The 24,469-nt window shown below is 40.7% G+C and overlaps 1 protein-coding gene across 8 annotated transcripts in view; it reads left to right on the forward strand.

Annotated features, from left to right (window-relative positions):
- Window positions 1–24,469, forward strand: part of NTM (neurotrimin) — a 962,543-nt gene that overhangs the window by 150,647 nt on the left and 787,427 nt on the right. The gene's annotated exons all lie outside the window — the stretch shown is intronic.

The raw sequence follows: 24,469 nt of genomic DNA on the forward strand, positions 1-24,469 counted from the left end.
CTGAAAATGACCATTTAGCACCCCCACTTTCAAGTACATAAATGAGTTGAAACATGTCTGTCTCTGAATGTTATTAAAACCCCCTTATCCAGAGCCTACTATGTCTGCTCACCATTTGGCAATGTCTGAAGACCTTTATGCATGTTTTCCTCATTCCTAATGAGGAATAGGTCAAACTCCTCTTGGAATTATAAGCAAATTAAAATTTAAATTGATGTGACTTACATGAAAGGACAGTCATGCAGATAAATATAAAAAGGAAACAATGGATGGTGACCTGGGTTCCTAGATTAAAGAGATGAGTAGTTTTATGACTGCTAATCTATCTTAGGGATGTACGTTGATTAACTGCTGAGTTTATCTGGAATCCCCTCCCCTCCAGGTTTGGCATCTACAGGAGACTTTTGAGCAAATCTGATTTTGTTTGGGACCACTGGTTACTGCAGTTTCTGGGAGGAGAGAAGATTGAGGAAGACCAAAATCAAGCCTTGTACCTCCCCATTTGACTCATAAGTCAGTTGACCATATGCATTGCTAAAATATTTGCAGGGCAACAGAGAAAAGTCTCCTTGTTGATTTGTGTGATGTTTCATTTTTTAGCTAATGCAAGACTAGAGATAAAATGAAATGGTCTGCTGAAATCTTTTCCAGTGTGTATTTCATGACAACTACTGCGCAATTCACAGTTGAATTGATGAGCTATCAGGGTTATGTGCTTCTGTAAAACAGAGACATCTAACTTGGAAGAGCTTTCTCCAGGGAAACAGACCTATTTGAGCTAAATCAAAACAAGATTAAAGAGTGATTAAAGTGCTGCAAATACGACCTACGTGGAAAGGTTGGAGGAACTGGGATTGTTTAACCTGAGGCTGAAAAACTGTACAGAGATTTCAAGAAAATTTCAAGTGCCCCAACTATTCTCTAACCACTGCTTTCCTCTGTCTCTGCAGAGTAGAGAGAAAGTAAAATGATCTTAAACTGTATTATTAAGGATTTAGGTCAGTCAATGGCTCTCAAGCCCTAGTTGCACGTTAAAATCACTTATGACCATTTAAAACATTTTAATTCCTGAGTCCTCCTCTAGACTAATGCATCTCTAGAGGTGACCCTCAATGATTAGTGTTTCTTAAAATCTCTGCTAGTGGTGTAATATGTAGCCAGAGATGAGAAATACTTGATTGGGTAAAGGGGTGGAATTCTAGACAACATGGATCCTGGAACATGAAAGTTTCTACAGATGTCTTTAAAATTGAGATGCATCATATTTGAATTGGATCTGTTATTACTATGCCAGTGGACTTAGAATCCTCATTTCTAAATTGAGCATTTTTTCTGCTGCTAAGTGGTCTGGGAGCCTCAAGTCACAGAGAGTATCTCAGTTTAGGGTCTCAATCAATATTTATTGAATGGATGAATGAATGAATAAATTCCAAGAGATCTCAAAAGAGGACAGCTCACAGTTGGTAATGCTAGTTGTTCTAGGAGGATTTGGGGAATGGCCTCCCTAAAAGCAAGGGATGCTGAGAGTTACAAAATGCCACATCTTTGTGATTCATAAAAACCTGCTAAACTTCAAGATGTTTGTATCAAATATTGGTAGAGCTGTAAGAATTCAACAGTTAATAAGGAAAGGGGGGTATAGAAGTAGAGGTAGTATACGTTGATCACTTGTTTGTGAAGTTTGGAGAGAAAATGAAGAAGAGATTATAAGATACATCTAGAAGTGAAAGAATTCTTCATGTGGGCTTAAAAATAGAGAGGAAAAATGGAGGGGAGGGCAGTTAAATGCTAGGTAGCATAGCATAGCTGCATGAAGGAGTCTTCAGAGGAGACAAGATCGAAGACATAGGCAGGAGACTACCCAGTGTAATTTAGGTGGTGTGCCTCTGGTCTGTTCAGCTATTGTTGTCTAGCAAACTACCCTGAAACTATCCTGATTTGTGAGCCGGAGTTTGGGCAGGACTCAGCTGTGATTCTCCTGTTACTGTGGCATCAGTTAGTATCAGTCATGGTGATGGGGTTGGTCTGAAGCTTCCAACACAGCTTCACCTGCATGCCTATTGCTATGGAAGGCTGTGCTCACATGGGCTCCTGCCCTATCTAAGGAGACTTGGAAATTTTCTACGTGATCTCTCTAGTAAAGGTGCAGGGCTTTCTTGTATCAGTACAGAGCTCCATGAGACCTTCATAGGAGCTCTCTGTCAGGGGCTGGCCAGTGTGGGGTCACTTGTGCTGTACTCTCTTGGTCTAGCAGGTACTAAGGCCAGACCAGATTCAGAAGGAGGGGAGATGGAACCCACCTTTCAGTGTCAGGACTATCGAATAAGTTGTGTATCTTTAACCCTCCACAGTCACTCTCTAGAAAGGACAGAACAGAAAGAGAACAATTTCAAGATATAAAATTATGAAAATAAAGTACAGACACACCGAATACCCTGTACATCTACAGAAAAACAAGGATGGAGGTAAGGGGGTGAGGGGCCGGGTCATTTATTTACCAAGTAATCTTGGATTGCTTTCTCATCTGTGTAGTGTGGTTAATAGTAGAACCTACCTGAGTCTGAAATTGGGGTTTTCAGAAGACAAAATCTGACACAAAATTTTTAAAACAAATAAGTCATTGATTGGGGAGTGCTCTTTGAAATCAAGGTACCACCTGTGAAAAGGTAGGCAAGGAACCAGGATTGAACAGAGGAACAAATCAAACTTGGAACAGGTCAATGACAACCTTGTCTGACCCCAGCAGGAGTTTTGGATTAAGAGTAGACTAAGATAATTCGATCTTTAGTCATTCCGTCGAATGAGTCCCAGAGTGCTTAGATTCAACTTCACACCCAGAGGGCTTAGATTCAGCTTCACATGTAGCAGGCAAGCATCCCTATATCAGGTTTCCTATTTGCACTTGCAAATGGCTACCTTGGGGAAGGATGGCCTGAGCAAGTTTTCTCTCTAGCTAAGATGATCCTTGTAGGGACTGGGAGCTGAGTAAGCCAGTGGCCATCCTGGCAGCTGGGGCAACAATCCCTCCTTGCAGAGGGAGCTGAATGCTGCACCTCAGTGCCATCCACAGGTGACGGTAAGACTTAGCACTGACACAGCATCTTGTACACTGTTAGTGCTGTTAGAATGTCAGCTGTTGTTTGCCAGTAGTGGTTTTGATAAAGGCTTTGTAGACCAGACGAGAGAGGCAGTTTGTAGAATGATGATGTGAAGCAGTGTCAGAAGATGGCTAGTGAGACTGTGCAAGGGCTGAAGCAGCATCTAACAGAGTCTGGGTGGGTAAAGAGTCAAAGGTAGCCAGAAAAAGCCCAGCTAATGGACTGGGCAAATTTGGAAAATTGCTAATATGTTCAAAGAGCAGTGTCAATAAGGTAGCACTCTCTTCACTGTGTGAATAAATGAAAAGGTCATTGGACCACACCACTTCTCTTTCCCATGATTATTCAGCATCACTGGGGCATGAGGTAATGGGAAGATAATGGGCTCTGGGTTCAGATCCCAGCTCTGCCATTCCCCAGATGTGTGAACTTTAGCAAGTTAATTAATCTTTCTGAACCCCAGCCTCCTTATTTTAAAATGTAGATCACAATAACAAGCTTGTAGGTTTGCTGGTCGTAATGTGTGTGCATGTGTGTGTGTGTGTGTTGTTCATGGTTGTATGTAGCAATGGAGATTTTATATATATATATATATTAGAATAAATGCCTGGAATCAACAAGTAGAAATTTTTAAGAAACATGGGATTATTTGTAAACTGCCTCTTTCTCCATTCAGAAATCCCTTAGGATGAATTCTAGAGTGATTTAACTTAATGTTTGGTAAACAAGAGCCTTTATATCAGGTTCTGTATTTGAATTTCCACATGTGTGTTCTTGCAGCAGTGCTGTTAGGTAAGAATTTACTATCTCCCTTTATATATAATTGTAATGTACTGATAAAATACAGTTAAATATTTTAAAATATTTTAAAAATAAAATAGTTCAAGGAAAAGAATTTTCACCCCCTTTCACAAATTGGGTGACTGAGACTCAGAGAAGCTCAGAGCTAAGGGGTTAGGTAGCACATTTAGAGGCACAGTCAGAATTTGAGCGTATGTCTGTTGATTCCAAGCTCACTGTCCTTTCTACTGCATCGCAATTATCTTGTCCTAAATGTAGACACAGATTTAGTATTTCTCTGCATCTAGCATTTAGCAGAGGTCCCAAGACAGTTTAGTGGGCAGATGTTGGTCTGCAGTGGTGCTCACACCTGGCCAGGTCAGGTGTGTGTTTCAGGAGGACTAATTGCTATAGATTGGAGCTTGCATCTCGACCATCAGCTTGGATTGTCAGCTTTCTTCAGAATAATTAAAAGAAAGTAAAGGAGGAGGGAAAGGACTAAAGAAATCATCTTTGTACATTTTAATCTGAGCTGTTTTTGAGCAGTGTGATAAGGTAGGTTGTAGAAATGTCAGCTTCTCCTTATCTCTAATTGACTTAAGTAGAGGCAGCTCTAATCCTTGTGTGCACAGGAGCCTGGAATGGAGAGATGAGGCCAATTGATTCCTACTTTTTAATTAACAGATGAGCTGCTTAAAAACAATAGTATATTGGGGGCAGCTTGGGAGCAGGAGGGAGGGTGAGGGAGGGTCATCTCCACGGCAGTGACATTTAGAGCAATATTAACAAGTGTCAGCATTTGATTTGAATCAGGGGCTGGAGCAGAGCTAAGCAGTCTGTCTCACATATGGGTGTGGTCACAGAAGGCTGCTGCCAAGGTGACAAAGGACTTCACCATGCTCTGCATGCCCTAACAGGGAGACTATCAATCATTTTGTATGGGATCCATGGGTGCAAATTAGTCTTCATACTGTTTTCCATGTAGATACTGGACCAGGCTCAGCATTGCTAGATTTGGACCAAGCTGGTCCTGAGCAATGATGATGCAGCCTGGATATGTGTTAGAAGGTTCATCCATGACTAATGAATAGAATAGGAATAGGAATTCCCACACCGTGACTGATGCGCTTATGTGTCAGCCCCCTGGCCACCCAGAGCTGACCAGCTATTCTTGTATTTGTGCTTAATTTAAAATGGATGCATTTTTTTTTTTCTGAATTCATGTAATGTCTCCATATTCTGAACCCCAGCCTTTTGAACCAATGCCCTCATTTTTCTACAGATTACCTTCTTCCACCCGAGGGCTAGATTTTACCTGTACCCTGTTTCCCCCTACTAATCCTATATCAACTTGGTCAAGTCTGTGATCATAGTTTATCTTCATTATCCGTGAGCCTCGCTACTACCTGCACGTTCCTATTGCCAGGCCTATTCTGTTCCCCACACTAATTCTCTGGATGCTATTACCTGTTTGGTAAGCATGAAAAATTTACTGTATCTTCTGGGTGTTGACGTTTGAACTCTACTCTGCCTCAGTGGAGGATGAAAAAGGAGGAAGAAGTCTCATTGTTGAATTACTTTCCTCAGCCATCCTTTGCAAGTGCTATCCCATGAGATCTCTATCTTCCCCCAGTATTTTCAAGATTCCAGTCTTCTGTAGTATTTCAGGGTCATGTGACCATAGACCACATTGTTGAAAACATCACCTGAATGTTCACCAGAATATAATGGACTTTGGATTAGTGCTCTTATTATATTAGCAAATAGGAGTCAGGACCATGGACTCAGTGGTGTCTAAATATATCCATTTCCAGGATTTAAAGATCTGATTCTTCAAATGTTTGCAGCTCCTTTTGGATATTCATTATGTCTTAGATAATGGCACCACAGTTTTCTTTGATGGTTCCATCTCTTTATTTCAATAGAGGCCAGTGCATAGATTTAAAAAAAACAATAAATAAAATAATCGTTGTTAATATTCTGTCCAATCTACCATATATAAATCTCATCTCTTGTCTTCGGGTTTGTTCTAATTTTGTGTATTTTTAATTTTATTATCATTTTATACTTAAAATGTTTTTATTAGTGCATTATAGTTTTACATAATAGTGGATTGATTTTGACATAGTCGTACATTTGTGGACAATTATTTGCTGCATTTCAGGTCCCTGTATTCCTCTTTCTCTCCCCTGTTCTCCCTCTTCTACTCTGCTTGTTTTCCTTCTATTTATCTACTTGTTTTTATTCTATTTATTATTTTTAAAATTGGTGCTTTATAGATATACATAAAGGAGGAAGGCACTATGGTATATTCATATATGTACATTGCATAATTTGGTCAATTTCATTCCATCTGTCCTTCTTCCCTTATTTTACCTTTTAATGATCTTCCCCAAAGCTCTGGTACCAGGGTACTGCACTGGTTTGGGAATATGCATAACTTCTCCACTAGAATTAATATAAGATTGTTGAGGATGGTATCTTAGTCCTTTTTCTCCTATTGTAACTTAATATTACAGACCAGGTAATTCACACACACACAAATAAGTTATTTAACTCAGGGTTCTAGAGGTTGGGAAGGATAAGGTTAAGGGGCCAGCTCTTGGTGAGGGGCTCTATGTAGAGTGGCCCCACGGTGAAAATACACAAAGGCAATGAAAGGGGAAGCAGGAGGTGCTGGGCTGTCCTTATATGAAACTGCTCTCAGGATAATTAACCCATTCCTGTGATAATGACAAGAATCACAAAGGCTTTGTCCTTATGAACCAATCATCTCTTAAAGAGCCCACTTCTTAATACCATCACAATGGCAATTAAGTTTCAACATGAGGTTTGGAGGGGGCATTCAAATAGTACCAGATGGGTACCATGTTTTATCCATTGAGATAGTTCAATGAGAAGAAGGAAAAGGGGGAAGAGGACTATCATTAAGAAGAGGAGCATTTACTAAGCACTTATTTTATGTCTGAAATTGTGCTGTACCCTTTACATGTGCATTTCACTTAATGCTCAGATCACTCTATGAGAGAAGTGTTATTAGTATGTTATCATTAATGAAATGTCAGAAAATATTAAGAAACTTTTGCAGATTCTTGCAACTACCTCAGTGCTAGAGATGCTTAACCAATAGGCAATATGGTCTTTCTGCCTCTACCTGAGTGCCTGGCACATAATAAGTTCATATCTTGTATTTGTTGAATGAATTATGAATTAAGGTATGAATTCTATGTCCACTTCTTCTACTTACTTGAACAATTTCTTCCAAACAATTGAACTGTCTTCTCTTAATTCACTGCCTTCCACAGATCCCAATACAGAGTATTGTTCAATAAATATTTAATAAATGAATGTGAAACGAATGGATGAATGAAGGCTTGGTCCTAGAAGTCTCTTCCGAGTCTAGCCGTCTACATTGTAGCTTGTGTTGCTCTCTCTTCTCTGACCTCCCATGCCACATCTATGTACAGACATGGAATTTTATTTCATCATTTTTTGGTTCTAACTGTTATGTTCAGTGTGTTATGTTCTGTATTCTCTAATTTATTCTATTATATTTCCCTTGTATTCTCCATAGTGCCTAGCCCAGTGCCTAGTTATAAGAAGTGCTCTGTAAATACAGCTTAAATTGAATCTGAGTATTGCTTCAACACACTAAAGCCCCTAAAGAATGCTGAAATAGCACTAACCTGCTAGCTTCTGTTTAGTCTTTAGAGAAACTACCATGTTGTTCTCTGCTAAACAGATGTTTTTGACAGGCCAGGGAGCAGCATCTAGGCTATTGGCTTAAGGCACAATTTGACATAGTGCCACCATGTACTTACCACTGGCCTGTAAGTGCTGGTCTCTGGATAGAAAGGGTGTTTATGTAGCTCTTAGTAAATCCAAAGGGCAATGATCAAAAATACAGATCCCAAGGTAACTGATAAAATTCCTTCAACAGAATACATAGTGCTCTTATATGGTTGTAAACACACCCACACAATCACACACTACTGAGACACATATCAATATACACATATATGAGCCAATGTCAACTCTTTCTGATTATTAGGCTACTTTTAACTTTAGGGAGAAAGATTGCTTCTTAGCCTTGCTTCTTGCTGGATCTGGGGGGCAAAAACAATCCTGAGAGGGAAAGCAGGGCTCCCCCTGTACAGACAGGCTCATCACTTTTCAAGGAAATCAAGAGCCACAAGAGTCAGTTTCTAGACTCTCTGGGGAAATTGTGGCTTCCTTCAGCACCAGAACTTCCAGGACTTAAAGGACACCAACTGAAATCAAGGCAGACTAATGCAAGTGTTGGCTTCATGGTATGGGTTTATATCCAGACATCATAGATTCTCTAAGAAATAATTAGAAAAAAAACAAGGGGAAGATGGAAAGTCTGCACCTGGAGTGAATAATCCCCCACCCTTAGTTATCCTTCCTCCACCTAGCCAGTTTGGTATTATTGGCCCACAGCCATGATCACTCTTGGTTTTCACTTCCATTAATAAGATGTCCTTGGGGAGAACAAAGTATTTTGTCCTAATCTGCTAACCTTCATAGCCACTCCCACACTCCCACACTCCCATGGCCTCCCCCTACACTCCCAGGACACCACCTCTCCAGCCATGGCTGCTGTGCAGATGGGTGAAGTGTAAACACTTTCTGAAAAGGAGAGGATATTAGGCGTTTGTCCATCCTGTGCCACCCAGCTCATCCTGTTGGATCCAGCGAAGGAAGATGAATTCTTTGGTGTTGTGACTCTATGCTACTCAGCGTTCCATCACTATGACAAATACCTAAGGTAATCAGTTTGCAAGGAGAGAAGGTTTATTTTGGCTCAGAGTTTTGAAGATTCTAGTCCATGATCAATTGGCCCCATTGCTTTGGGCCTATGGCAACACTTTATGGTAAAAACATGTGGTGGAGAAAAGCTGCTCACTTCATGATGAGTCAGAAAGCAGAAAAGAGAAAGAGGATTGGTCCTGCAATCCCCTCAAGTCCATTCAGTCCCCAATAATCTAAAAGTCTCCTAAGAGGTCCTACTTCTTAAGGGCTCTACTACCTGGTAGTAGCTCTAGGGACTAATCCTTAAAAACATGAGTTTGCTGATAGTCCAGAACCAAACCATAGCATTCTGTATATTGAAATTACTCTATCTATCAGGTATCAAGTCAATTTACAATGATATTTGTTCACCAGATATTCCTTTAGGACAGGGACACTGTAAAATTGACCTTCCTCCTTCTATTGCCTAGAAAAGTTCCTGGTGTATAGTACATATTCATTTAATATTGGCAGAATATGTAAATGAAAAAATCCTAGATGCGTTCAAGATATACCTAGACTATGGGGATGACTTCTTTATGTAGATTTTAACTTAACATCCCCCGCCCCCACACACAATGATTGAATGCATGAGAACTTAAGGGCAAAGAAAAGAAAAAGAAATACACTTACTGTTGAAGTTACCCAGTGAACTTTAGTGCCTTTCACAAAGAAAACGTACCAGTCATTTAATTGGGGGACTTGAAAGCTCACAAAGAGAAAGGAGGGTGGGAAAATAGGAGGAAAGGAAAAGCACTTTTCCCCACTATAGGGAGAGTTGGGACTGGGAACAAAAGCCCTATGATTCACCCAAGAATAGAAGCTTAAAGGACTTCAACTACATGCCAAGGCACCAGAGGTTCTGCCAACCTCAGCTCATGTGGGGCGTTTGCCCTTTGATGTAGCCAAGGAAGAGGATTTCAGCAGCAAATGGTGACCTTAGAACAGATGTGCTGGAGGGACACTTTGGAGAAAAACCTTTACCTTGCCCTTCCCCTCTTTTCCTTCCCTCCTAATTGCTAATTGAATGGAAGAATTCATTACTGATTTAGAAGAACAATTGTTTTGTTGCTGCTAGAATATCTTGTGCAGAAAAAATACACAGGCAATTAAGGAAGATATCTGAGCCACTCCTTGTTGAGGTAGAGATACACTGTGAGCAAAATCAAGACAAGAGTACTTGGTAGGAGACAGCACAGCATGCCACGAGCACCTGTCATGAGTAGAGGTTTCCACATGTTATTCATGGACCCGCACCATCTCTATTGAACATGGGTCCACTATTCCAACATCGCCGACGAGAAAGCTGAGGTTTCAGCAAAGTTGAGACCAAGACTTCATGGCCAGATTAGATAGGATTGAAACCCACCTGACAGATGCCAGAACAATAGTGAATAGAAGCAGAATGTGTGGAGGGAAGAAATCACTTTCTCTACCTTCCTTGTCTTTCCCCTCCACTACTGCAGTTCTAGCATCTTTCTTTGAGCTGTTAAGACTACCTGTTCCCTCTGTGCAGGGCTAAAACAGAACTAAACAGAAAACACCTCTAAAACCAATCAGGGTAGTTAAATATTTTCTGCACCCCTACTCTGAGTTTAGAACATTATGAGTTGAGAATACAAAAAGAGAGGAAAACATTATCCCTGGCATAGGAAGTTCCCAATTCATCTAAAAATCCACTCTAAAAAGAGGGTGTTTTACTAAAACAGGTGTGAAATGTTTTTGGAATACAAGTAGGGGAACATTAAGACCTCTGATGTGAGAGAATTAGCCAGAGCTTCTGTGATAAGTTGATTTTTTTTTATTTTTAGGACAAGATGGGAAAGGCATTCCAAACAGAAAGAACAGCATGTAGAAAAGTAGACAGCATGACAAGGACTTTCATTTGGGGTGGAGGGAACCACCCAGGGCATTCAAAGGGGACAAAGTAAAGGTCTGAGTCAACCTTCAGGATCTTCTGTCTTAATACATGTTTGTTTGGGGGAGGATTGCTCGTGGTGGTTTTCTTTTATTGTATAAAATATATAACATATTATTTACCATTTTCATCATTATTAAATGTATGATTTAGTGGTATTAATTACATTCATAGTAATAGGCAGCCATCTCCAGAAATTTTTCATTATTCCAAATAGAAATTTTGTTCCCATTAGTTGTGGTTTGAATATAGATGTCTCCTTCTCCCCCAAGTCTCCTGCGTTAATGCAAGAATATTTAGAGGTAAAATTATTAGATTGAGAGAGATGTAACAATCAGTCCATCCTAGTTTGAATGGACTGACTTGGTGGTAACCCTGGGCAGGTGGAGATGGATGGAAGAGATGGGTCACTGGGGGGTGCCCTGGAAGGGTTCATCTGCCCTGGGGATCCTTCCCCTCTCTCTCTGCTTCCTGGCTGACATAAGCTGAGCAGCTTCCCTCTGTCACTATGCTCTTCCCAGAGCACTGAAGTTGGCCAATAACTTATTGAACCTCTGAAACTGAGCCAAAACGGACTTTAAACCTATAAATTGTTTTTTAAAAATCTTTTAAAATTTGTTTTAATTTGTTGTACATGACAGTAGAATGCATTCATACATTTTGATAGATCATATAAATGGAGTATGATTTCTCATTTTTTCTGATTGTACATATTGTAGGATCACATCGGTCATGCAGTCATACATGTACATGAGGTGATAATGTCTATTTCATTCTACTATCCTTCCTACTTCATACCCTCATACCCTTTCCCCTCTCTTCACCCCACTCTACCTAATGTAAAGTAACTCTATTCTTCCCTATCCCTCCCATTGTGAATCTGCATAGAAGTTGTTCTTATTGGTTATTTTGGTCACAGAGATGGAAACTGAACTAACATACCATTAAACAAAACACTTCATTGTTGCCTTTTTCCAGTCCCTGGTATCCTTTACTTTACTTTCCACCCCTAAACATTTACCTATTGTAGGTTTCATGTAAGTGGGATTATATGATATTTGTCTTTTTTTTCTTTTGACTTGCTTATTCTATTTAGCATAACATGTTCAAGATGAGTCCGTGATCTAACATACAGAATTTCATTATGTTTTGTAACTGGATACTATCCCAATGTATGCATATATCACACGGGGCTCTTCCATTCTTCTGCTTGTGGACATGTGGGTTATTTCTACTTCTTGGTTACTGTGAATATTGTGGCTATGAATATGAATGTACAAGTGTCTATCCATGTCCTGCTTTCCATTTCTTTCAGAATATACCCAGAAGAGGAAGTGTCAGGACATATGATAATTCTGTGTTTAGTTGTTTGAGAAACCACTAAACTGTTTTCCACAACAGTGACTCCATTTTACATTCTCATCAACAGTGCACCGGGGTTTCAATTTCTCCACATCTTCACACTTGCTGAAAATTTTCTGTTTTTTAAATAATAGTCATCCTAATGGGTGTGAAGTAGTTCTTTCATTGTGGTTTCATTTACATTTCTCTAATGATTCACAATGCTGAATTTTTTCATGTGCTTTATGGACAATTATATATATATATATATTTTTTTTTTTTTTTTTGAGGAAAATCTATTCAAATCTTTGGGCCATTTTTCAGTGGTTTGGTTGCTTGTTGTTTGTAAGTTTTGAGTATCTGGGGCTTTAGAATTGGAACTAAATGTCACCACTAACATTGTAGGCTTATTTGTTTTTAAGTTTAATAAAAGAGAGCTCTGCCTTGCTGAGATTTGAGACTGGAAACATATTTAAGTAGTCCTGTTGTTGGTGGTGTTGCTATACATTTTCTTGTGTTTCTGGAATAAGTGACTCTTCATAGTCCCCCATGACCAAAGGTAATAAAACTCATAGCAGACATGGGAATACCAAGCTAAATAAAAACCCAGAGAAACCACTGCGAAACAATCTGAGGATGTAAATCATATATCGTGAAAGCCATTGGATTAGAAACACATTATCCTTGTCTGATTTGCTAACACCCACATGTTCCAAGTAAGCTTCAAGTTTGATTTACACCCTGACATTTAAGGAAATGGAAAAGGGTGATCCAGCTCCGTCTTGACAAATGCTTTTCTCTGTGTCTTTAACACCAGCCCAGGAGAACAATGGGGTAGGTGTTGCCAATCATATAAATTGGGACCTGGGTCCCCACAGGTGAACTGTTTCTCTGCCCACCTCTGACTTGATCCTGCAGAATCAAGTCCATCAAATTAGCTTCCAGGTCTAATGGATACAGCCCAGGTTTGGGGGTCGGAATTCCTGGCTTCCAGTTCTTGCCCTGCCCATGTTTCCCAGTGGCCTTGGAGCTTCCTTACTGTGAAATGGAGACAAAGTCATGGCTTCAGGACTGTTAGGTGATTCACATGAAACAACGCATGTCCTGCACACACAGCCCAACTGATGGGAAACTGAGTTTGAGAGAAGTTACAGAGAGTAGAAGAGTGTGGAAGAAGGGAGGGTGGGGAAGTGACAACAGCAAAGGGAAGCAGGTTTACATAGAAAAACAGGGGTGGTTTGTATTCGACACCAAAAGCAGAAGTCAGTTAGAAATTGAAAGTTTATTTGCTGCATTTCTCTATAGATTTGAAGGTCCCTCTCCCATGGCATGGACCCCCCAGCTGGGATCCCTGGTGGTGTGTTATTTTCCCCCACCAGAGACTCTCCTTCTCCCCTGGGCCTCTGCCTTGCCAGGCAGTCCTGAGCCATAGCGCTAATCCCCACAGCTCCTCTCAGAGGGAGGTTTAGCTGCATTTGCGAATTCAGAATTAAATCCCTCATATCCCCCAATCCAAGTGAACAGCTGGCAGTAGATACTGATAGCAAGGAAAGAAGTCGTCACTTTGTTGGATGTTACCCTGAATAATAAGTAAAACGCTTACGACATTTCTGAGAGCATCCAGAGCTGCCATCACCCAGCCTCTGCCACCACCTGGCCGTTCAGCAGAGTGAACAGTCTATGTCCGAAACATGGATATAGTCAAATGTCTCTGGATATTCATGGTAACTTGTACAAGTGGTGAGAATTGAAACACACACACACACACACACACACACACACACACACACACACACACACACACACACACACACACACACACACACTGGTGTTAGGGTTAAAGCATGTGAAAAGTTCTCCGGGATATCATAGGTGCCAATAATTGATAGTCCTTTAGCTCCTCATCCAGCATAAAAGAATACCACGTGCTTGATTTTTTGCCCAAATAAGAAGCCTTATTATGGTATTTTGAGGAGAGGATAGGAGTAGAGGGAAAAAAAAAAAAAAAATCTTTCTTAATGATCAAACTGATATCCTTTTGGGTGAGCAATTACTAGAAAGTTACTAGCAGAAATGGTTGCTCTTTGACCTTTACAGAAAGAGGGGTGTGCTTAGGCTGAGCCCTGTGCCCCGCCCACGTGCCTGGAGCACAAAGAGCTTCAGAGCATGCTGAGCCCTTGATGACTGTGGACTCAGCCCGCCCCAGCTGCACAATCACGCGGCACAAATCCCTGTATTTTCAATGGAAGGAGACGCTCCAGTGGCGCTGAAGAAAGAGGGAGAAAAGACCTTTCCTTGCAAGCAGTTTCACTCAGCACCCATCACAGAACATGTCTTTAAAATTCACGTTGAGTTTGCCTCTCAGGGTCTTTATGCTGCTGGTCTGTCTGCCCCTGTGGCTCAGGGTGGTCTAGGGGAGAGCTGTGAGCTCTCTAGGACAAAAGAAGCATCAGGGGCCCTAGGTAGAAGAAGGCCTTAATTAATTAATGCATTGCTCAAGCATCTACTGTGAGCCAGGCTCTGTGCTAGGCACAGTGGGAGGCACAGACTTGACTTCCGGTATCTTAAATTTTAGCTAAGAGTGATAATAAACCACACGTAAAAATTTAAATAATACCATGTGAAATAAATAACAACTTAATTCAATAATATAGGAGATGTCACCTAACAATTTGATCCATGATTAATTGCCAAAGGAATAGTGAAGACATTAGGTACTATGGGAAGAAATCACATTGTATATTTATTAAGTGTCTCTCACAAGTCTCTGACCACAAAACAAGCAAATCTTTCTAAGGACCCATACCCTCACCTCCTTATCTGATGTTATTTTGAAATTCATGACAGTTTTTTCAGTACTGCCTAAATGGCGTAAAGGTTCTTATCAGAAGCTCTATCCCATTCCATTCCAGGTGCACAGACTTGACATTTAAGTCCCCAGAGGGAAGGAGGCAAGGAATGCAGTTACTCCAATAAGAAATCTGCACATCATATCATCTGCGTGCTTCTCAGCACAGCTCTCACGAAGCCTTGACACTGAGCATCTGCCTCCCTCCTGAGGTCACCACCTATCCAAGGACAGGGCCTGGACTTACTTTTAAGCTCTCCCTTTGCTTATTATGACGACTAACTCACAACCATTCCCAAGCACGGTGGAATCAATGTTCATGGAATTCTACTGACTTCATATATTCCTCTGCCAAACATATCTGATATCTGAGGAGGAATTACAGACAATGCTTTACCAGAAAGAATGAATTATTCCTTGTCAAAAAGCCGATATTATAACAAAGATAGAGATTGGGTAATTGGGTAGTAGTCCTTACTTTATTTTCTCTTTACCTCAGTCTAGGAAGAACTTAGTGGGAGAAGGTCTATGCTTAGTTCTTTCTCTTTTCTGAGCCAGTTCTAATGGTTGAATAGGTCACTCGCACCCCAGTGGTCTTGGGTGTATGCTGGTTCTCATTAAGGTCGGGACAGAAGAGATGACAAATCAGAAAAACAGATGCAGTGTGGAATATGAATTAATGACACATGGGTGACAGAACCCACAGTCAACAATTAGTTTTCGAAGCGTCCACTATATTTTCTTAGCATCACCCTGATCATTGCAGACCCAAAGTAAGGAGCCCAGCAGTTAGGAAGTACTTCATAAGAGTTTGCTACATAAACAGATGAATGAATGAAGCCTAAGAGAAAATTATTTTTTTCAACATTTTTTTTTAATTAAAGTTATAAAACATTCAGAAAAAATGAAAGAATTTTAGAGTTAATACCCATAAACCCATCCCTAGATTCTACAATTAAAATTTCACTTAATTTTCTTTATCAGAAATTCATCTATCTCTCGGCTACTCCTCTGTCAATCTGACAATTTTGATTTTATAAAGAGTATATTCTATTTAAGGAAATATGAGGTATACATATGAAATAATTACTCAAAATTTTCCAGAACCATGTTTAATAGTGAGATATGGACACATCTGGAAGGAGTTGAGAAGGTGATCATCCATGAAGAAAAAAATGTTCTGGGATCATTTCATGGAAGGAAGTGAGTCTTCAGCTATAATTGGAAGACTATAAGTTTTGGACAGAAAAAGGGACAAAGTTTGGCTTTAGGTGAGTAGAGCCCTATTATAAGTAATGCCCCAAGGGGACCCGCCTCAGAGAAAAGGGTTGTGCTGACCAGTTACAACATCCTTTACTTCCTGACTGATGTTATTCTAGTACTTGTGGACCCACATAGCCCTCATCACCAGGAACATCATCAGTGTTGAAGATGGAACGATCAATGTGAATTGAACCTATAAGAGGCTGCAGACCCAAAGCGAGAAGCATATTTTTCTTGCTGAGTGACTCATAGTGGGAAGCAAGAGATTGGTCCAGAGGGATAAACTTTTTCAGCTAAAGTTAAAGAAAAAGATGGAATTGAATATGTGTGGGATGTTGGCATTGAAGAAATAAAAAGGGAGTAGTTTTTTGACCCCATCCTCACGGTGCCTGGTGAAGACTAGGGCTTGTTGGTTTGCCCTCTGGGTAGGGAAAGTAGCACGGACTTGACTAGGGGGTCCCCTTGGCCTCAGGAGAAGCTGTTGTCTTCCAAAGGAGAAAAGAGGAGCAGCAACAGAATAGGGTGGAAGCAGCTGGTGAAGCAGGAACTGACAGGCCTGCTAAATACCAGTGCATCCACTCCAGCTGCCATCTTGGGAAGAGGCTGCTGAAGATCAGCTTTAAAAGGCTCTTATTACTTCAGGTTCTTCCTGGGACGTTTGCTGGTAATGGGAGTCAGAAGTGATCCTGGCTTGTGCTTAAAAGGCAGACAAGAGAAAGTGCAGAGCAATTACTGAGTATGTGTGCACAATTTTGAACACAGTTACCTGTCCCTTGGCAGGAGAGGATTTGGCTGCATGCAGCTGGAACATTCTGTCTTGCTTTTGTTTTTTTCTTTTCTTCTACTCTCTCGCAGAACTGCCCTCCCTACTCACTTGCATTGTTTCTATCCCCTTTGAGTCATTTCACCTAGCAAGAATTCCAGCTGTTTGGGGCTGCCTGGTAAAGCATACATACTTTCACTCCACAGTGGTCTCAGGCCTGTGCACAGGGGCAGGGGACCCAGTATTCACAGAACAAAGGACACCTATCCTGTGAATGGTCCAGCCATGCCCAGGGCGGGAGGAATTCATGCAAGCACAGCAGAGGGATAAGCCCATTCATTTTGTGACGCAGCCTCTGTGTACTTTGTCAGCAAGATGGAGAACACTCACTATTTTCTCTGGCTTTTAGGATTTCCATATTTATTGCTTGTTTGCTACCACTAGGGAGAAGGGAAGGGGAGAAAACAACAACTTGCTCCATTTGAAATTTTAAACATGAACATGTGAGATTTACCCTCCCTCGTCCTGTACCCCTGCAGTTCCAACAATGCATAGGATGGTAGAATGTTAAGAGCTCGAAGTACTTGGGAAATCTGAACAGTATTGCCTCATTTTACACACAAAGAATCACAGGCAGGGATAAAGGGACTTGGTCAGTGCCATGTACACTGTTTGTGGCATCCCTGAAACTAGCATTGAGGTTGTGGAATCTTAGGTTCATTTTCCCATCACTGTACCAGGTATGCTCTGATCCTATTCAAGTCAAAATTAGTGCTATGTGTAGGAGATCCTCCTCTGTGTAAGGCTCCATGAGGGAGACTTGCACAATCCTCACACTTCCCAGATGAGGTAGTATTTACCTCCACTAGTTCAGTTGTTAGAGTGCATACCCAATGCTAGGGAAGCAGAGTCCACAGAGTGGAGCCCACTGCCCTCCAGGACAGAATCATCTAATAGAGGTGAAGATACAGAATGAGTTTGATGTGATAAAGAATAAAGTGCCTGGCATGCAGTACATGCTAGGTATTTGTTAACAGAGAAGTTGGGACCGATTTTGGTGAAAAGCTATGAAGTTTCATTTAGACAAAAAAAAAAATTTTTTTTTGAGAACTACAGCATAGCAAGGTGACTATAGATAAAACTAATGTATGTTTTGAAATTTTATGACAGCAAATTTCAAATGTTCTTATAAAAATGATAAATATGTGAGGGGCTAAGTATGTTAATTAGCTTGATTTAATCATTCCACAGTGTACACATATATCAAAAGCTCACATTGCACACTGTAAATATATATGATTATTGTTTATCAATTAATTTTTAAAAATGGACCGTCTGACCAAGGAGTCAGAGAAGACCTTGCAGAAGTTACCTTTTGGAAGAATTTTGACCAATAGTCATTGTGGGAAGGCGTTTTAGGCAGATGTAGGAGCATAAAGTCAGAGGGGTTTAGAGCAAAGGGGAGTGTGAATGGGGTGGGTGAAGGTGCAGGCATAGTGGCCGGTGAGGTTGGAAAGTGGTTCTGTCATTCATATGATGGTATTAGTGCCTGTCATATGTGGGGTCAGTCTGGCAGACCTCAATCTTGGCAGCCATGAAACAGACTGAGTAAAGAGGAAGCACATATCCACCTACAGATTATGCCATGGCCGTAATTGCCTGGGATCCCAACTAGGTGAGAGATCATTTGAGGTAAGACTTCAAGGATACAGAGTACCAACCCTGGGAAAAAATCAGTGCTAGAGAGCCCTCCAGGCAAAGAAAAGCCTTGAGACCAGAACAAGGATCCCCTGTGGAATGATAATTCTAGAGCCACCAGCAGGATAGAAGGGGAAAGTTCATCAGAGGTCAGATCATGAAGAACCTTAGAGTCCATGGCAAGGAGGCTGAATTTTATTCTAAGTGCTATGAAAATAAAGTCTAATCTTCCCTAAATTCTCTGGCCTCTGCCTCTTAGATCTCATTTCCATGGGAACAACTCATCTGTTTGCCCAAGACTTCAGTTTTAGCATGAACAGTCCTGCCCCATGAGCATCCTCAGTTCTGAGCAAGCAGGCAGATGGCCACCTTACCTCTCACTTTATTTTTGATGACGAAGGTTCATCACAGTTATTAAGGGCACTGTGACTGCTTCATTAGGAAATAGATAGCCATTTGAAATTTCTGAGAACAGAGCTAACGTAATTAAAGCCATTTTAGCATTTTTTAAAAGATACTGACAAACTCTAGGACCATTAAATTTACATAAAGATGCCTCTCTGTTGAAATTTGGTGATTCATTTCAATGTAGAGAGGGTCATGGATCAATCAATAGGCACAACTGAATTAAAAAAAGAAAAGTCATGTCTCCATCCAGATGTCCCTGTCAACACCCGCTGCTGAAGCATTAATTGGACTACTTATATGCATTTCTTGTTCTTCAGGACTGGGAGGTATGAACTCAGGATATATCTGCAGTAACAGAATTTAAAGGAAATGAACGTCACATGACAGTACAAGCCGAGTTTGTGCAGGTCTCTAGGATTACCTAAAACCACTATAAGAGAAATAAAGGAGTCTATGTGATGATCATCTCTGGAATTGTATTTTCTAGCTTCTTATTAGATAGGTGTGAAATCAGAATAGCACCTTGTCCCTTTAAGACTCTTTACCAAGATAATGAAATTCATGATCTCAAAATCACATAAATCACTGCCAGCCCCCTTAAGTCAATTCATATTTCTGTAGTTCGTTAGTGGCTCGGGAGGAAATTGCATTTATTATAATTGCCTCTAATTGCACCAGATTAGTGATTACAATTATTGATGGCAGCTGATTATTCATTAGCATCAAATCAATTCCTGTGCTTCCTCATTACTCAAAACAGTACCTCTGATGAGGAGAGGTCTAAAGGAGGCCACGTCCACCCTCTTCCCTGCATGGCGGGCAACCTCCCTGTTCTGACTCTAAACAAACACCTGAAAACAATTTTGGACTTAAAGTGACAGAGAAGCATCTCTCTTCTTCCCCACCTAATGCCTTAACCTAAGCCAAGTAGCCACTGATGAAATGATGGAATCTGTTCAACATCACCAAAGGCTATTTGGAGGCCTCAGAATGCTCCAGAATTGCATTTTTTTTTTTTTTTTTTTTCAGGATGCACTTCTCAGTTGCATAATGGAAATTCAGAATACCTTGGTCCAACTCTTCTGGGATATGTGTCACCTAGAATGTATAAAGAGAATAGACTTTAGACCCATACAGACCAGACTTAAATTACAATTGGACCCTTGGAAGCTATGTAACGCCAGGCAAGACACTTGTCTGAGCTGCAGAACTGTAGAACTTGTACAACCCACAAGATCTTCTCTGCTTCTTGTTCACCACTGAACTGAACTCTACCATTTACAGCCAACCTCCCGAGAATAAGAATTTAATAAACATTTAAGGAATGGATGCTTGAGAACAATGATGCTTACCTGCAAGATTGTAGTGAAAGCTGAATTACATAACATATTAAGAAGATCTTGTGTGGCACATGGGAAGTAGTTGCTCAATAAGTATGGCCTCCTTCCCCTTCCTCTTCCTTCAAATTGTAACATCTAAATTACCTTCAAAAATGTTACTTCTGATGTCTTTATACACTGCTCAATATTAACTAAATTTATTGATCCTATGGTTTCTTATTGGTGAACACCAATACATTTTTAATGGAAGCTTAGCTTTTGGAAGACCTCTGTGTCATACATTGGTACCTAAAGTGTACCAGACATTGACTCTAGAGGGCCAGAGAAGTAAATAAAATATAAGTATTGACCTTGACCAGCTCACACCCAAATGAGAAAGATTGTCCATTTTATTTCCATGCTTTGTTTTCATTGGAGGAATATACAGAGTCTAATAGGACCACAGAGGATGAAGAAACCCACTCAGTTTGGAGTGTCAAATAGACCTCACAGAGGTGGCTTTTGAGATGGGTCTTGAAGTTACATGAGTTTCCCCAAATGCCTAATGGGTAACTAGATTTCCAAGAGCACATGTAGCACAAAGACAGAAACCAGCACCACATCAGAGTTGCACTGTGAGTTCCTGGGTGTCTGACACATGATGGCAGTGGCAAGAATAAGTGCTGTTCACTGGGAACAAAGATGTTCACCATGGAACAAAACTCTGATGAAAGGGTCTTTGCTTCTCTTAGCAGGGAAGAGCTCAGACATGTACAGACTTCGTGAGATCTTCTAGTGTCCTTGGAGACACAGAACTCTAACCCATCATTTCCTCAAATTTCCTGCTTACCCAAATCTATCTCTGTTTCAGTGCCCTTCTCTATCAGGTTTCACTACTTTTCACAAGGCTCCTACTTCCACTCATGGTTCGGTTCAAAGGCAATAAATGCTGGCAGGTGGCAAAGGCTGGCAGAATACCATCAGCTATTCAGACCCACAATCCACTGTAACCAAAGTGGGAAGGAACAAAGATGCTGTGGGTGAGGAGGGGTGCAGCCTTGCTCCTCACCAGGTGTCCGTCCCACATGGATGCTAATTTCCCTGGCGGCTGAGATGTGAGCCCTGCAGTGTTTTTGGCTCTGACCAGATCCCCTGGGAAGGTAAACAATGTTTTCCCAAACCATCCAAAATATGGGGCCCAGAGCTTAGAGGACACATAGTTGGTGTCTTTCCCACACAGGTGACAATAAACTGCCTCTTTCAGGGAAGTTGAGAGAGAGCATATGATTTCTCTGTCCACAGTGAACTTTTATCTTCCTTTAACCCATTAAGTCTCAAGTTTTAAGTTCTGTGAATATTTCAATGACATTCACATATGTACATTAATGTAGATTGGAAATCAGAATCTAGAGCTTATATGTTCTTTATTATTATGAAGTACAAAAATACAGGTCATCCCATAAATAGGACTCAGGACAATATATCATCTTTTATTTATGTAAAACATTCTATAGAAATGATATTGAGCAAATATGATATCTGGGACTTTGGGACAAAGGTCATACATTCTACTTGTGAGTTACTTGAAATTTTGCCATTTTCTCTGGAGACTCCTGTCTGCATCTCAGGTCCCTTAACCATGAATATACCTATCTGACCTGTTATCTTACTTCCTCTGATTCTAAATTTCCCACATAGGGCAATATCCTCCTTGAAAGCTGGGAGGAGAAATACATTCAGAGAGGAGAAATACACAGGTATAGATTCTCTTCCAGAGAAACAAGAAGATCTGCATATTGTATGATTGATCAGAACACTCCATAATGCTTTCTCTTTCTTGGCAAATGTGTACACCTCAAGCCTCTTTCCCAAGATTCATGCAAGGGCATGCTGTGCTCTGAAGGACAGCAGGACACTGTCCCATGGGTTTATGAAAAAGTTGTACTCAGTGATTTTCTGACTGGGGAGAAACCTGTGGCAGCTAGAGGCAGAGGAAAGTCTATCTGGTGACCAAAAACCATGAAAGTTGCCTGGGTTGTTTTTTGCCATCCTGTGGCCCTAGAGTGTTTCTCCTGATGGGAGGAATCTTTTTCGATGATAATATTTCCCAGGCCCAAGAAAGCAGAACAAGAAGAGCCTGCTGGCAGTTCCCACAAAGGCTGGGTAGAGAGCAGCTCTGCTCTCCTTTGATCCAGCATAACTCCCTATAATTGTGAATTTTCGGAGAAAAATGTCTGAGCCTGCTTTCCTGCCCAGGCTAGTGCCTGTGGCCTGTGTCATCCTGGTAACAGTTGGTAAATGAGTCCCACTTCTAGCCCCTTATGCAGGATGGTTGTGCAGTAAGAGCCTTCATCCTTATGGCAGGCACATTAATGCCAAGTTTGCTCGTTCTAATTAATAACAGTCAGTAAACACCAAAGAGAGCTAATGATGATTACAGGCCGCAGTTCCTGTGTGTTAGCAAACACACCAGGCAGGTGGCCTCTCCTCCCTTCCAGCAAAGAGGCTGGGTCTGATTCTTGCAGAGATTCTTTGCCTCCTCGAGGCCCCTACCCCCATTTTAGCAGGTCTTGAGTTATTTCTCAGCCTGGTGTCTGGCGATTAAGAAAAGCCCAAGAAGATCCATGTGGGCACGTGAGATGGAAAGGAGTCAGTGCTACCTTGGAGAACAGAGGACTAAAAAAGCAGGATCTTGGGCCCTTTTGGTTTCTTAGACAGTTTGCTCTGGCACTTGGAATGAAACAGTAGTTTTCTATTCTTTTCCTTATTTTTTATTGTTTTCCCTAATTTCAAAATAATACAACTTGCTTTGCAAAGTTACAGTACTACAGAGTGTGTTAGGAAAGAAGGGAGCTTTTTTTTTTCCCCTTTAGTCCTACCCTGGGAGCAGGCTTGAGCTCCTGGTTGAGTCCTCCCAGCTTCTCTTCTTTCACTAACTCTTACTTAGACTTAATTCTAGCCTATTCTTGGCACACAAATATCTTAATTCTACTGTGAAATTATCCCTGTTGTAAACCCTTACCTTGTCCTGCAAAGAAAGCTTTTACCCATCCTGTATCACTAGAGTGTTTCTCCTGATGGGAGGATCCTTTTTCTATGATAATATTTCCCAGGCCCAAGAAGGCAGAACAAGAAGAGTTCCACTTCATGGCACCACTAGCCTGCCTCAGTTCGAAATGCTTTCCTTCTTGAATTTTGGGGGTTTTAGCAATTAAATATAATCACATCAACATCATCTCACTCAACTACAGATCTAAATTTGGAGGATTTTATACTTCTCAAAAGGATCCCTGCTTCATACAGAGGGTTGCAGAGAGCAGGCCTGCTGGATCTAAGAGGTCCTCTTTAGAAAGACTATTCAATCCAGCAGTAAGCTCTCCAGGTAAATTACAGAGTCCAGGTGCAAAAACAGACCTCCAGTCCCCTAACAAAGTAATGATATGGCCGTGGACAGAGATAATTAGGGGAATAGGGCACGCTATTTTGGCACTGGAATGTTATCCACAGGTTAAGTCTTTGCCTGTGGACCCCAAACCCCTCACAATCTGTCATTCGTTATTGTTGTTAAAGCTATCCTTCTTCTTACAGAAATTAGTTCTTTTGCCTACAAGATAACATCTCTTCTCTCACCTACACAGCAATTTAGATAGTACTTTCTTCCTCATAGGGTTATTCAATTTATCCACCCAGAAGTCTTTCTCTGGGAATTTAAAAATGAAAAGAATATAAAGAACTATGAAAAGCAGCATAATTTCTATAATAAATGAATCTAAGTAAATAATTGACCAGAATGGTTTATCTTACTGTCTTTTTAAATATATGGGACCTTTTCTCCATGTTTCTTTTTTCTTGTTTTTCACTTCATCTGGCCATTAGTATTTCCTCCATTTTTTCTATTGAACCACTTTCCCTTTCATCTTTCTGATTTTCTTTTCTCTCCTTTTAATCACATCAAGGAATTAAAGGAATTTTCTAAATTTGGTTTGGTTCATGTAATATGTATATCCACCCATCTATCCAGCCATCCAACCATCCATCCATTCCACCAACATTCTCCAAGGGTTCTTAGTTTGCACCTATCTCTTTGCTAATTCTCAGACTAGAAAGGTGAACTTGACAATCTCAGCTTTCAAGCAGAAATGAATCAGCAAGATGAGAAAGACATAAAACCAGACACTGTGATATTCGCTTAGGATATTATGGGAGTTTAAATAAGATGAT

The sequence above is a fragment of the Sciurus vulgaris genome (genome assembly GCF_902686455.1).
Source record: "Sciurus vulgaris genome assembly, chromosome: 11".
NCBI lineage: Eukaryota > Metazoa > Chordata > Mammalia > Rodentia > Sciuridae > Sciurus > Sciurus vulgaris.